Source organism: Scomber japonicus, chromosome 23, assembly GCF_027409825.1.
Source record: "Scomber japonicus isolate fScoJap1 chromosome 23, fScoJap1.pri, whole genome shotgun sequence".
Lineage (NCBI taxonomy): Eukaryota > Metazoa > Chordata > Actinopteri > Scombriformes > Scombridae > Scomber > Scomber japonicus.
In genome coordinates, this window is record NC_070600.1 from 20,142,647 (window position 1) to 20,154,860 (window position 12,214).

A 12,214-nucleotide genomic window follows, 5' to 3' on the forward strand; every position below is an offset into this window, starting at 1 on the left:
AATTGGAAGTAAGGAGTTAGTAGTTATTAATTGATGTATTTATTTAAAAAAAGAGGTTACAAGATCATGTTGCCCTACTATTAAATTAATCTACTGAAAAAATGTGAAGAAATTCCTGCATATTGGACCTACACTGATATAAAATCTTTCTTTAACAATATCCACCAGCATGCTTTTATTTTGTAGAAGCCTAAATGAGTGTGTGAGTCTGGTGAAGTCATTGACTAAACATCTGGTGGGTTGGTGTGTTTGGATATGTGGGGGACAGAGTGGGGGTTGTAGGGACTCCATGATCGGTCAGTATGACAGGGCAAGACTGGAAGTTGTGTGTGTTTGTGTGTGTTTGTGTGTGTGTGTGTGTGTGTGTGTGTGTGTGTGTGAGAGAGAGAGAAAGAGAAGGAGACAGTGAGGAGGGAGATTTTTACAAGAAGTTGGGACCCACAGGGAGAGAAAGAGACGTTTTTTCCATTTGTAATCGTCTGCGTCTGGTCGTCTTTTTCCTCTTCTACCTTGCTGCTCATACGCCTCCACACACACACACACACACACACACACACACACACACACACACACACACACACACACACACACACACACACACGTGCACTCTAATGCCACAGCCCGCACACATATCACAGCAGCTCTCAGATAAAGGCTGACTCATAGTTTTTGAACTTTGACTCGGGATGTTTTCCGCTCTCGGCATCGCTCCTATTTTTATAAAGCATTTCCCGGCTCAGCATAATTTCTCACATTTAGCCCTTCTTCTTCTTCTTCTTCTTCTTCTCTTTCTTTTTTTTCTCCTTTCAAGCGTTTAACGGAAAGAGGTTTAGGGCCACAGTGTTAAACAGGAAATAGACATTTATGCTCTGGAAATGGGTTTTTCATGTAATGGATCCGCAGTGATTCTTTTCTTTCTTTTATCTTTTCTTTTTATTCACCATCAGACTTTGTGTGTTTATGCGTGGCTGTTCCTGTCCTCGCCTGTGGGTGGAGGGGTAAACATGAGCTGGGCCCCGCTGGTGATCTCGCCCTACTGTTGTTTTTCCCATCTCTCTCACATCCTGTTATTTACATCCGTTTAACCATCACTCCACCCCTTTGGCACATTTCTGTTTGAGGAGAGATTGAAAAGATGCAGTAATATCAAAGCAGATGCTGATTTTTTATTTATTTATGGGGGTTTAAACGTGACAAGTTAAACGTCTTATCATTATCCAGCCATGGCAAACAAACTACCAGTTTAAAGCTCGGGTAAATAACAGTAATAAAAACCAGTTCACGCCCACTCAAGTCTAACAGCTACTCAAACAACTTGAAACCCAGACAGATTTGACCTCTTTTGGAGTTACACCTCCTTCCAAAGTATCTGATTAGTCTTTGTGACCTTTGACCCGTCTCAGAGAAAAGAAGTCTGTCCCGAGGGTCAGGTGGGTAAAGCCGCTGCCTTATAGTGCTCAACAGGAATAGGTTTGGGTTGGGTTAAAGGCTGCAACTAATGGTTATAATCACTGCTGGTTAATCTCTGCTTTGATACATTGATTGATTGTTCTAATTATGTTTACTCAACCCTCCAAAATGCAAAGATATTCAATTTAAAAGGATATAAAAGAGACAAAAGCTTCAAATCTTCATTATCGAGAAGCTTTAGCCATCAAATATTCAGTATTTGATCTTTTGTAAGTTGTCAGGATTGTTGTTAATTAACTTTCTATTGATTGACTGATTGATTAGTTGTTACAGGACGTCATTGCATCAATATCAAAAAATACCTCTTTCAGTAGCTTACTTGGCCAATTTTAAGTGTTTTTTCCTTTTTTTCATGTAATGAAACAAGCCTCAACTAAAACTGCAGCTGTGCCTGACCTTAAAATATGAATCTAAATCTGAATAAACCATCTGATTAATGAATAAGTAAACACATACCAACTTTAAACATAAATTACTATGATTGAACTTTGAGGATTCTTTGATAGTTTTAGCAAGAAATATGATAGCTTCTCATTTGTGCCTCCAAATCTTGAAATTCTGCTACTTTCTTCTCCATTAAACTGAATATTTTGGGAGTTATGGACTCTTTGTAATTTGAAGAAGTCATTTAAGGCTTTAGGAAATTTATCACTAGCATTTTTCACCATTAACTTCCTTACAAAGACAGTTAATCGATTAATCAATGAAAATAATCATTGGTTTCGGCTCTAATCGGCTCAGGTTTTCCTTTGCAGCTGAAAACATGGAGGAGATCCTTTGCTGCTTTTCTTTCCATTATCGTCCAGATGTTTCTCGGTGAAGTCGTCACAACCTTGATTAGCGTGAATGTTTGGCACACTGAGACGAGATCCTTGTTCGGATTGTGGGTCAGTGTGTGTGTGGTGTGTGTGTGTGTGTGTGTGTGTGTGTGTGTGTGTGTGATTTAGCTCTCATCCTTGTGAGAACCAGTCAGTCTCTCCTAGACGCAGAACATTTTTGTGAAGCGTAGTCATTTTGGCCGACCCTCAGCTCTTGGTAATAGTTGAGATCAGACATTATGGAACAACTTAAGTCAGCGAGACTAATGTGTGTTTGTGTGTCTGCATCTGGAGAAAGAGAGAGAGAGAGAGAGAGAGAGAGAGAGAGGGAAACCTAAACATGTGGATCTCTGTGAACCTTCTCGCTTGTTTATTGTCGGAAAGTGTGAAAAAAAAAAAAGATGTAGTCACACTAAAAAGCTTCACTCTGTAAGCACTCCAACACAATCCAGACATGCGAGCCTGAGTGCCGGGCTGCATTTCCCCCCGAAGATAAGATAGCCGAAGCCCTTCGAAGGAAGGCGTGTGATTTGTCTGGCTCTCCTGACACGAGCAATATCAATGCCTCAGCTAAAAGACAGCGTAGCAGCCTCGGGGTCTCAGTGCTGTTACAGCCGGGTGATAAGTGGCTCCGCGGAGATAAAATGTCCTGTTAACTATCACGGTTATCTCATGCATGGTGTGGCTCAGCTAACGGCCTGGCTAACATTTAACCGCCTCGGCTTTAGTTGTTTTTAAAAAGATGTTAAGCAGGTTTTTATTGGCTTCTTACAGCACAATGTTTGTTGGGTTTGATCATTCATAGTTTAGTTATCACTGTGTGAAAGGTTTTTATCCAAGCTAGTAGCTGTATAATGGCGCTTTACCACTACACAGTTCCAGCACGACTCGACTCAACTCGACTCTGTTTTTTTGTGTTTCCACTAGGGATAGTACCTGGTACCTGCTACTGTCTTAGTACATGCTCTGCTGAGGTTCCAAGCGAGCCGAGCCAATAATAAATGTGACTGCACATGGCCACATATGGCCAATGTGACACTGATTGGTCAGAAGAGTTGTCGCCAGAAGAGTCATGAGCCGTCCCACACAAGAATCAAACCCGGCATTTTTAAATACCAGCAACAGCGTTACAGCCATACGGCTCAATTTTGTTGCTTTGTGTGTGACAGAAAGCCACATACAGCAGCAAATACACCATCGCCTCCATGTCCTCCATTGTTTATGTGTTTGTGTCACGTATAAAACGAAGTCACGGCAGTATCGCGGAGCCATTGCTATGACGACCCCTCCCACGTTGAGTAGGTACTTTTTGTAATGGAAAAGGTCATTTCTGGAACCGAGTCGAGTCGAGCCGAGTAGTGCTGGAACTATGTAGTGGAAAAGCGCCATAATATAGCAGAGAGCCAACTGCTGGTGGCTAGCACTTTCTAAAAGTTTAAAACGGTATCTTCTGGTTGTCACTTAGCAACTGCTCTCACTTGATAATTATCAACACAATGATCCGTGTATGTTTTTCCTGCCTTCAAGGACAGGAAGCAACAATTGGGCAGAAAATCACCCAATCTGGCATCATTACATGGGTTAAATGTTCTACTCCAGATCCAGTTATCCATACATTTACTTTATCCAAAGCGTATCAACCAAAAGGTGGAGAAAAGAACACACCTTCACGTCCTTCAGAACACACTATTGCTTAAAAAGTACAGGATTTAAAGGCTTTTTCTACATGTCTGGCAATGCAGAGTTTAATACCAACGTAGCAATCATCAATACACACTCATGAAAAACTGAGCCTAGTATGATATGCTGAGTCTGAGATGTCCGAAAATGGGCACTATAAAGAATTTTAAACCAAGTTTGTCCTACTAGTGTTAAACATCTAAAAGTAATTAAGTATATCATCATTTTTACATTAAACAGTATTATTTTTTGGTGTTTCATTAGCATTACAGTGTCTTGGAGTTGGCAATTAAAGGCAAGAAGTGATTAGCAATGGTATAAAAGACAAAATCCTTAATTCTTTGCAACTTTTTGATATTAAAAAGGTATAAAAAGATTAATAATGGCTCAAAATAAAAGCTTAAACGTTATTATGGTTAATACTAGTATAAACTGCTCAGGTCCTGTCATTTCTGTGCTCTGTTGAATTCATTGACAAACTGCTTCTGCTCCAGATCAGGTTTCCTACACATGTACTTCAGCTCAGTGTTAAAACAGCTTGCACACATTGTTGTCATTCCAACGCTACTTGCTGCACTCCGGCTTACAGCTGCAGCAGTGAGAGATCTGCCACTTTCACTCATGAATTCTAACAATGCTAAAACACAGTCACTATAGCAGCTGAGGATCCTTATATGCAAATGTTATGGGTGTGTGTGCATGTGTGTGTGTGTGTGTGGGGGGGGGGGGGGGAGGGGGGTTGTTATCTCATTGTTTTGGGAATTGCAGCAAAGAGCCAGAAAGAGGAGGAACTATCCAAGAAGGTCGAGAAAAAGGAATTTCATGAGAATTTTTAGACCAGATGAGAAACTGAAGATGGGGAAACGGAGAAGAATGAATGAATACTATACTTTCTCCTTCAAGGTGCAAATAAGTAAAGCACTGAACCACCAACTACAATAACAAGTCTTAAAATTGAAAATGAAACTATTAAATATTACATCCAAAGTCCAAGAAGATTAATTTTTACCATAGAGATATCTTTGGGTGACTTTCTGCTGATAAACTCATCAATAATTTGACCATTAATGATCTAAAATTGTCACCCACCTACCCAAAAGTTATTTTTAATGCTTAATAAATAATATATAAAGTACAGTAAACAATGTAGAAACCTTTCATTCATTAATCATTAACAAAGCTAGTTGCAGTTTATTAACCTTAAAGAGTGACTTATTAGCAAATTATAAATAATAATTAAAGTTTTTTTCACTTTTCTAATAGAAGTTAATTCCAGACAGCATATAAAGAGTTAATATGACAGCACACGTGTCGGTTGTTAAGGTTGAGTTTGTACCTAGAAACGGGATCCAAAGAGAAGTAAAGAGTCACACAGTTTATCTTGACATTAATGTATGTGTGTTTTAGTGTGTGTGTGTGTGTGTGTGTGTGTGTGTGTCCTTTTTATTGGCTGTGTGAAGCTGTGTCATCAGTAAAAGTACACAGAGATGAGTCAAGGGCAAAGGTATACACACACACACACACACACACACACACACACACACACACAGGTACACACACACAATATACACACTCAGCTGGAGACACTGTCAAAGGAGGTGACCCCATTTGGCTTTGTGTGTGTGTGTGTGTGTGTGTCTTTTCTTTTACGGCGGCCTCTTACACATCTGGTTTTGCTTTTCAGGGAAGGAGGAAGATGTTGCGTCATCAAATTTTCCGCTTCCCATTTTACCTCCGAACCTTTAAACTTCTCGTCGTTTAAGGGGTTAGAAACAGATGCACACACACACACACACACACACACACACACACACACACACACACTACTTAACAGAAACAATTACAGACCTCGGTGGACATTCCTTCCCCTCCTTCCTACTCTCAGACCGATCATTTAGCTGATAAATAATGACCGTCCCAGCTGTTACGGTGAGCCGTATCAGTCACATCTCTACCTGGTAGCTTCTCAGGATTTCACCTGCTCGTTACAGAGAAAGAAGCCGTCATTTTCTTTATTAACTGATTGATCGTCTGTGTCTATAAAATGTCAGAAAGTAGTGCAATGTGATGGTTGTAGAGTCAAAGGTCATCAGAGTTCAGGCCGACTTAACCCTCCTGTTGTCCTCGAGTCAAGGAAGGAAGGGAGGAAGAAGGAAGGAAAGGAGGAAGGGAAGGAGGGAGGAAGGAAGGAAGGACGGAGGAAAGAAGGAAAGAAGGAAGGGAGGAAGGAAAGGAGGAAGGAAGGCAGGGAGGAAGGAAGGAAGGAAAGGAGGGATGAAGGAAGGAAAGGAGGAAGGAAAGGAGGGAGGAACGGAGGAAAGGAGGAAGGAAGGAAGGACGGAGGAAAGAAGGAAGGGAGGAAGGAAAGGAGGAAGGAAGGCAGGGAGGAAGGAAGGAAGGAAAGGAGGGATGAAGGAAGGAAAGGAGGAAAGAAGGAAGGATGGAGGAAAGAAGGTAGGAGGGAGGAAAGAAGGAAGGACGGAAGGAAAGAAGGAAGCAAGGAAGGTAGGAGGGAGGGAGGGAGGAAAGAAGGAAGGAAGGAAGGTAGGAGGGAGGAAAGAAAGAGAGAAGGAGGGAGGGAGGAAGGAAAGAAGGAAGGAGTGAAGGAAAGAAGGAGGGAGGGAGGAAGGAAGGACAGAAGGAAGGAAGAAAGGGGGATCAAGGGAGGAAAGAGAGAGGAAGGAAAGAAGGAACAGTCAATACAGACGGGGTCAATTTGACCCGGGAGGACAACAGGAAAGGTTGTAGGGTCAAAGGTCATCAGAGTTCAGGCCGACTTAAACCAAAAGATATTCAGTTTATTACCATTTATTAAAAATACATGAAATCCTCCAGTTTGAGAATCTGAGACCATTAAATATTTAACTTTGCTGCTTTAGTAAACGCTAAATAGACCACACTCATACTCATATCAGGCCTTTTTAGTCTCCCAACCACTTAAAGGGCTTTTACACTACACACCACATCCACTCATTCACACACACTGATGATGGTGAGCTACCACACACAGAGCTGGAGGAACCATCAGGAACCATCGGGAGCTATTCAGGGTTTATTATCTTCCTAAAGGACACTTTGACATGTGGACTGGAGGAGCAGGGAATCGAACTACCAATCTTCGATTAGAGGATGGCCCAAAACAGATAGTTGTATTAAAGTCAAAATAGCATCAAAGCAGTTTTTCTGTCAATCTAATACTCGACTTATTGTTCCAGCTCTATTTTTGGTGCTTCATGTGAAGACTTCAGCACTTTAGTAAATAGCATATAATTATAATTTTGTAGCTTTGAAATGCTTTGACGTCTAAACGAAGCCTGATTCCTTCCTTCCTTCCTTCTTTCCTCCCTTCCTTCCTTCCTTCCTTCCTTCCTTCCTTCCTTCCTTCCTTCCTCCTTACTCCTTTCCTTCCTTCCTTCCTTCCTTCCTCCTTTCCTCCCTCCCTCTTTACTCCTTTCCTTCCTCCGTCCCTTCCTTCCTCCCTTCCTTCTCTCCTTACTTCCTTCCTCTTTTCCTCCTTCCTCCTTTCCTCCCTCCCTCTTTACTCCTTTCCTTCCTCCGTCCCTCCTTTCCTTCCTTCCTCCTGTCCTTCCTTCTGTCCTTCCTTGACCCGAGGACAACAGGAGGGTTAAGAGATGTTTGTTCTACATCACTGAACTTTAAACACCCAGCTGTTGTAAATGCTCGGCGGTAATCTGAATCCATAAACACAGACTCTCAGATCAATTAGTAGTGAGATTAATGTCTCTTAATGAAGCGTATTTTTGATATATGGTTGTAATAAAAAGCCTGTAAAGAAAGTTCCAAGTGATTTCAGTCTGATGTACAAACTTTGAACTCTGAACTGATTTTTTTTATTGACCGCAGATAGGAGCTTAAACATGTTACGCCTCCATTTCCTCATTCATTCAATCTCATGAATTAAAGCTTTGTTTTCCGTCTAGCCGGGGCGTTGTTATAGCCTAGTAGTACGTAATTAGTCTGTGACAATATTTCCCTTTAGACACTTTTCCTTTTTCTTTTTTTTGCTTATTAAAAGAACTCAAAAAACTCTGCAAAGCTCATTTTCAGGGCTAAATTTGCTCCGTATAAAAACACAGTATTACGTCATTGTTAACTGTTAATTGTGTTTCCTTCACGCTTCACTCTGCTGCTGATTGTTTTACAGTTTTCTGACCTTGTTTGGAGTCATCCTTTGCTATTTTTAGCTGATTTTATTACGGTTAAGTGTATTTAAAGTACAATTATGCTCACAAAAAGGATATTTCTGCTTGCTTGGCTCAGGATTTCTGCTTGCACAACACTGATGTTTCACCAGAACTGGAGAGAGAGAGAGAGAGAGAGAGAAAGAGAGAAAGAGAGAGAGAGATAATCACTCCTCCATCTGCAGCCTTCATTATTTGTGGCTTCAATTAAAAGATTAAAATCTGCACTTTTCAGCGTTGTTCATCTCCGCTTCGTCTTCTTGCCAAAAAGTTATTCATAAAAAAAATCAATGAGAAATAGCCTTTTATTACTTTTATTTTTTGTGTGTGTGTGTGTTATCGCCACCTCTTCCCTCAGAATAGTCACTGACCTACAGAGTCTCGCCCTAGTTCCAGTTTAAACTCCCATTTTTCCCATTAAGGCTTGAACCCCTTGAGGTTCTGGCTCCCAGCTGGAGAGAGTCAAGTTACAGCCGGCCCTAAATAACACCTCTCTGTTGGGCTTGAGAAGACAAAGAGGTTACTGTTGTGTGTGTGTGTGTGTGTGTGTGTGTGTGTGTGTGTGTATGTGTGTGTGTGATGAGTTACACCCGACCAACGAGTGATCCTTGCAAGCCCTCGCTCCACTGCCCTACATCACACACACACACACACACACACACACAACCACAACCGCACTGTGCCACTGCAGAAATGACAGGGATTGCATAAAGCCTCGTTATGTGTCTTTGGTGTGGTCCTTGTTTTCACGCAGGCGGAGTTGGGACCTCTCCCATTTCCTGTATACTCTAACAAAGACGGCGATTTATATTTATATATCTTCAGTTCAATCATTTATTTCTCAGGGTTTTTATGAACTATAAGATCATTTAAAAAAAAAGGCTTTTTCTGTAAAGTATAGAAAAGATTGAATATCCTAAAGAGTTTTAACCCATAAAATCACCCCCCCCCCTTCTCCTTTTGCGTGGGTTTAAATTTTTAAGGATGGGTTTATGCCCTGTAATTACTCCTCCTTTTAAAAACTACACCCTGCACTTTCTGTTCACATCACTTCTTTTTGAGCTGAAACCAAACCTGACAAAAAATGAAGTAGTAAATCTGGATAATTGTTACAGGAACCAGCAAATAGACTACTACCTTAACAGATAAGAATAACATGCATTTCCAATTTTTTTTTTATTATTTGGCGTACAAATAGACTATAAAAAGTCAAAAAGTAAAGACAATTTGAGTCATTTTCACATATATAGATCAGATAAATGCTAATTAAATCATCCATATTATTTGAAAATACAATACAAGATAAGCAGTGCACATTAATAACAGTCTGAGATCAGATTGTATTACATACTATCATACTTTAAATACTAACTAGCTCTATTTTGTAATACATGAACAGTATTTCTACTTATTTCTATGTCTTCTGAGGATGTATGACTTTTTGTTGTCTCCTTTAGCTTCAGTCTTTTAGCTCACAAGAGATGCAGTTAATAAGAAATAAATAATAAATACATATCATATACATAGCCTTCAAGTTCATATTTAATAACAACATTCTCATTTTTGACCAACTCATGATGTTTTTTTCATTTTCTAGAGTTTTCTTATAGATCATAAACTCACAGAGACAGTTGTCATTTCTCATTGTGGCCATCTAGAAATGAGAAATCAATTAAACTATTTAAATTTTAAGAGTGTGTCTCCAAAAAAAGCAATAAAAAGTATTAATTTGAGCTGATACTGTAATTACTATCATCATCATCATCATCATAGCATAACTATCAGTGTGTGTTATAACTTATAAAGGTCTGAAGAGACAACATCAGCAACAGTAAGATGACTCTCCTGGTAACCATGGAGACGTGGTTGCCGGGAGACGCTGAGAGGCAAAAGGTAAAAGGTTGTAAACTACCGTAAATGTTTTATTTTTTGGGGGGTTTGTTTTCCCCCGTACATAGTGCAGTGGGTCACACACACACAGTGACACACACACAGTGACACACACACACACACACACACACACACACACACACACAGAGTGATGTGGAGCTGGAAATGGACCCACCAGTGGATAAATGTGTAAATATTTGTCTTCCTCCCCCACTTGAATAGATTCACGGTATGCTGTCGGTGTTTGTGTTATATGCACACACACACACACACACACACACACACACACATGCACACACACACACACACACACACACACACACACACACACAAGGTTAAATGACCTATTCACTGCATAAACACACAGCACACTTCTGCTGCTGTCTGCTGCCCTATATGGCCCGGATTCAGGTTCTGTGTGTGTGTGTGTGTGTGTGTGTGTGTGTGTGTGTGTGTGTGTGTGTGTGTGTGTGTGTGTGTGTGTTAGAGAAAGAAAATGCAGGAAGTAAAGTCTCAACCTCTCTTTCTCTCTCACCCTGTAATTGAAGCCACATGCTTGGCGTTGGGCCCTCCACCCTCCTCCTGTTTCCTCCATCTTGATTTCACTCTCTCTTTTCCATCACTCCTTCCATCCTCATCCATCATCACTCCTTTGTCTAAAGTTACATAACTAAACAAAACTTCGGCTGTAGACTGTAGATTCTTTTTTTTCCCCTTCCCTTTTCTCTCGATTCACAGTTCAGCTTCACACATTTTTGTCTCCAATTACAGTTTCTTGTATGGTTTAATTTAAAATCATGTGCTTCACTCTCATTGGCTGAACCCAAACTGTCCTCAAATGTTAAATAATGCCATTGGCCGAGTTCAGTTTCTCCTGCCCAGTAACAGAAGTTACATCAGAAACTTTTGGGAGCACTGAATTGAGTTCGAGTGAGGACAGTCCTGTTTCCATTTAGCTTTTCCTTACATAAATGTCACATATTTGTAACTTTAAATTCATCTTTATAAATCCATGTGGTGACAAATACTCCAGTACTGTTTTAATAACAAGATAAAGACAAAGAAATCATTATAGAGCAAGGCTGGAGTAGAAAGATATTTAACTTCATGCGTACTTGTTCATATTCTTCTAACTTTATACTGTATATATATATGATGACTTTTGAGCAGTTTTTCATTGTATGGAAGTACATTAGTGCCATTTTAATGTATATCACTATGATATGACCTAATAAATGAGAATGAGTTTCATGCAAAAACTAACACAAGTTCATGATGATACGCAGAAATTATTCAATATATAGAAAGATGTATTAGAGGCTAGTGTATGGAAGTTCATCAATGACAAAACTATTGAGCAAAAAGAAGGTTTGACATTTCAAAATACTCATACTTCCTTACTTTTTATTTCTTTTTTAATATTTTATAGATTTTTAAAAATGTTTTTACAGTCTGTGTTGATTAGTTATCTCTTTTTTTATTATACCTTTTTCTAAATTGTATTACTAACCAGCCAATAAACGCGCCAATAGAGTTAGAATATTGCATCTATTTGTAGTAAAAGTAAACTCATAGTAAGAATAATTTGCTTTAAGGCTGCAACTAATGATTATTTTCATCACTAATTAAACTGCTGATTATTTTAAAAGTTGTTTAAATGTCAGAAAATGATGAAAAATGGTGATTTACTATTTCCCAAAGCCCAAAATGCAACATAAAATGTCTCTTTTTGTCCTGACCAACAATCCATAACCCAAATAAAGTCCATTTACTGTCACTGAAGACGAAAGAAACCAGAAAATATTCACATTTAAGACCCATATCAGAGAATTTGGCCTCTTTTCCCCCTTAAATATTCAGCTCACATGTCCTTGATAGAGGCTCCTTGTTGAAATTCATCCTTAAAAACTCCACATTTTTGCTACAGATACATAATATGAGGGTGTAATGATTGTGCTCGGGATGTTTGGACACTAATTGCAGGTTTTACCCACAAGTTTCCAGTATTTGAAAATGTTCAAAGTAGCGCTGAAATTCAGCTGTGTGTAACCCACAAACACCCGAGACACCAGTGTCAGGGTGTTATCGACAACATCTGCGGTCGGGCTTTGCTTTGGCTGCCTTTTGTTTATATCAGTCATAACACCTGAGCGC

At 39.7% G+C, this 12,214-nt stretch overlaps 1 protein-coding gene across 1 annotated transcript in view; it reads left to right on the top strand.

Annotated features, from left to right (window-relative positions):
• creb3l2 (cAMP responsive element binding protein 3-like 2) overlaps positions 1-12,214 on the top strand; it is a 39,699-nt gene that overhangs the window by 15,394 nt on the left and 12,091 nt on the right. The window lies entirely within an intron of this gene.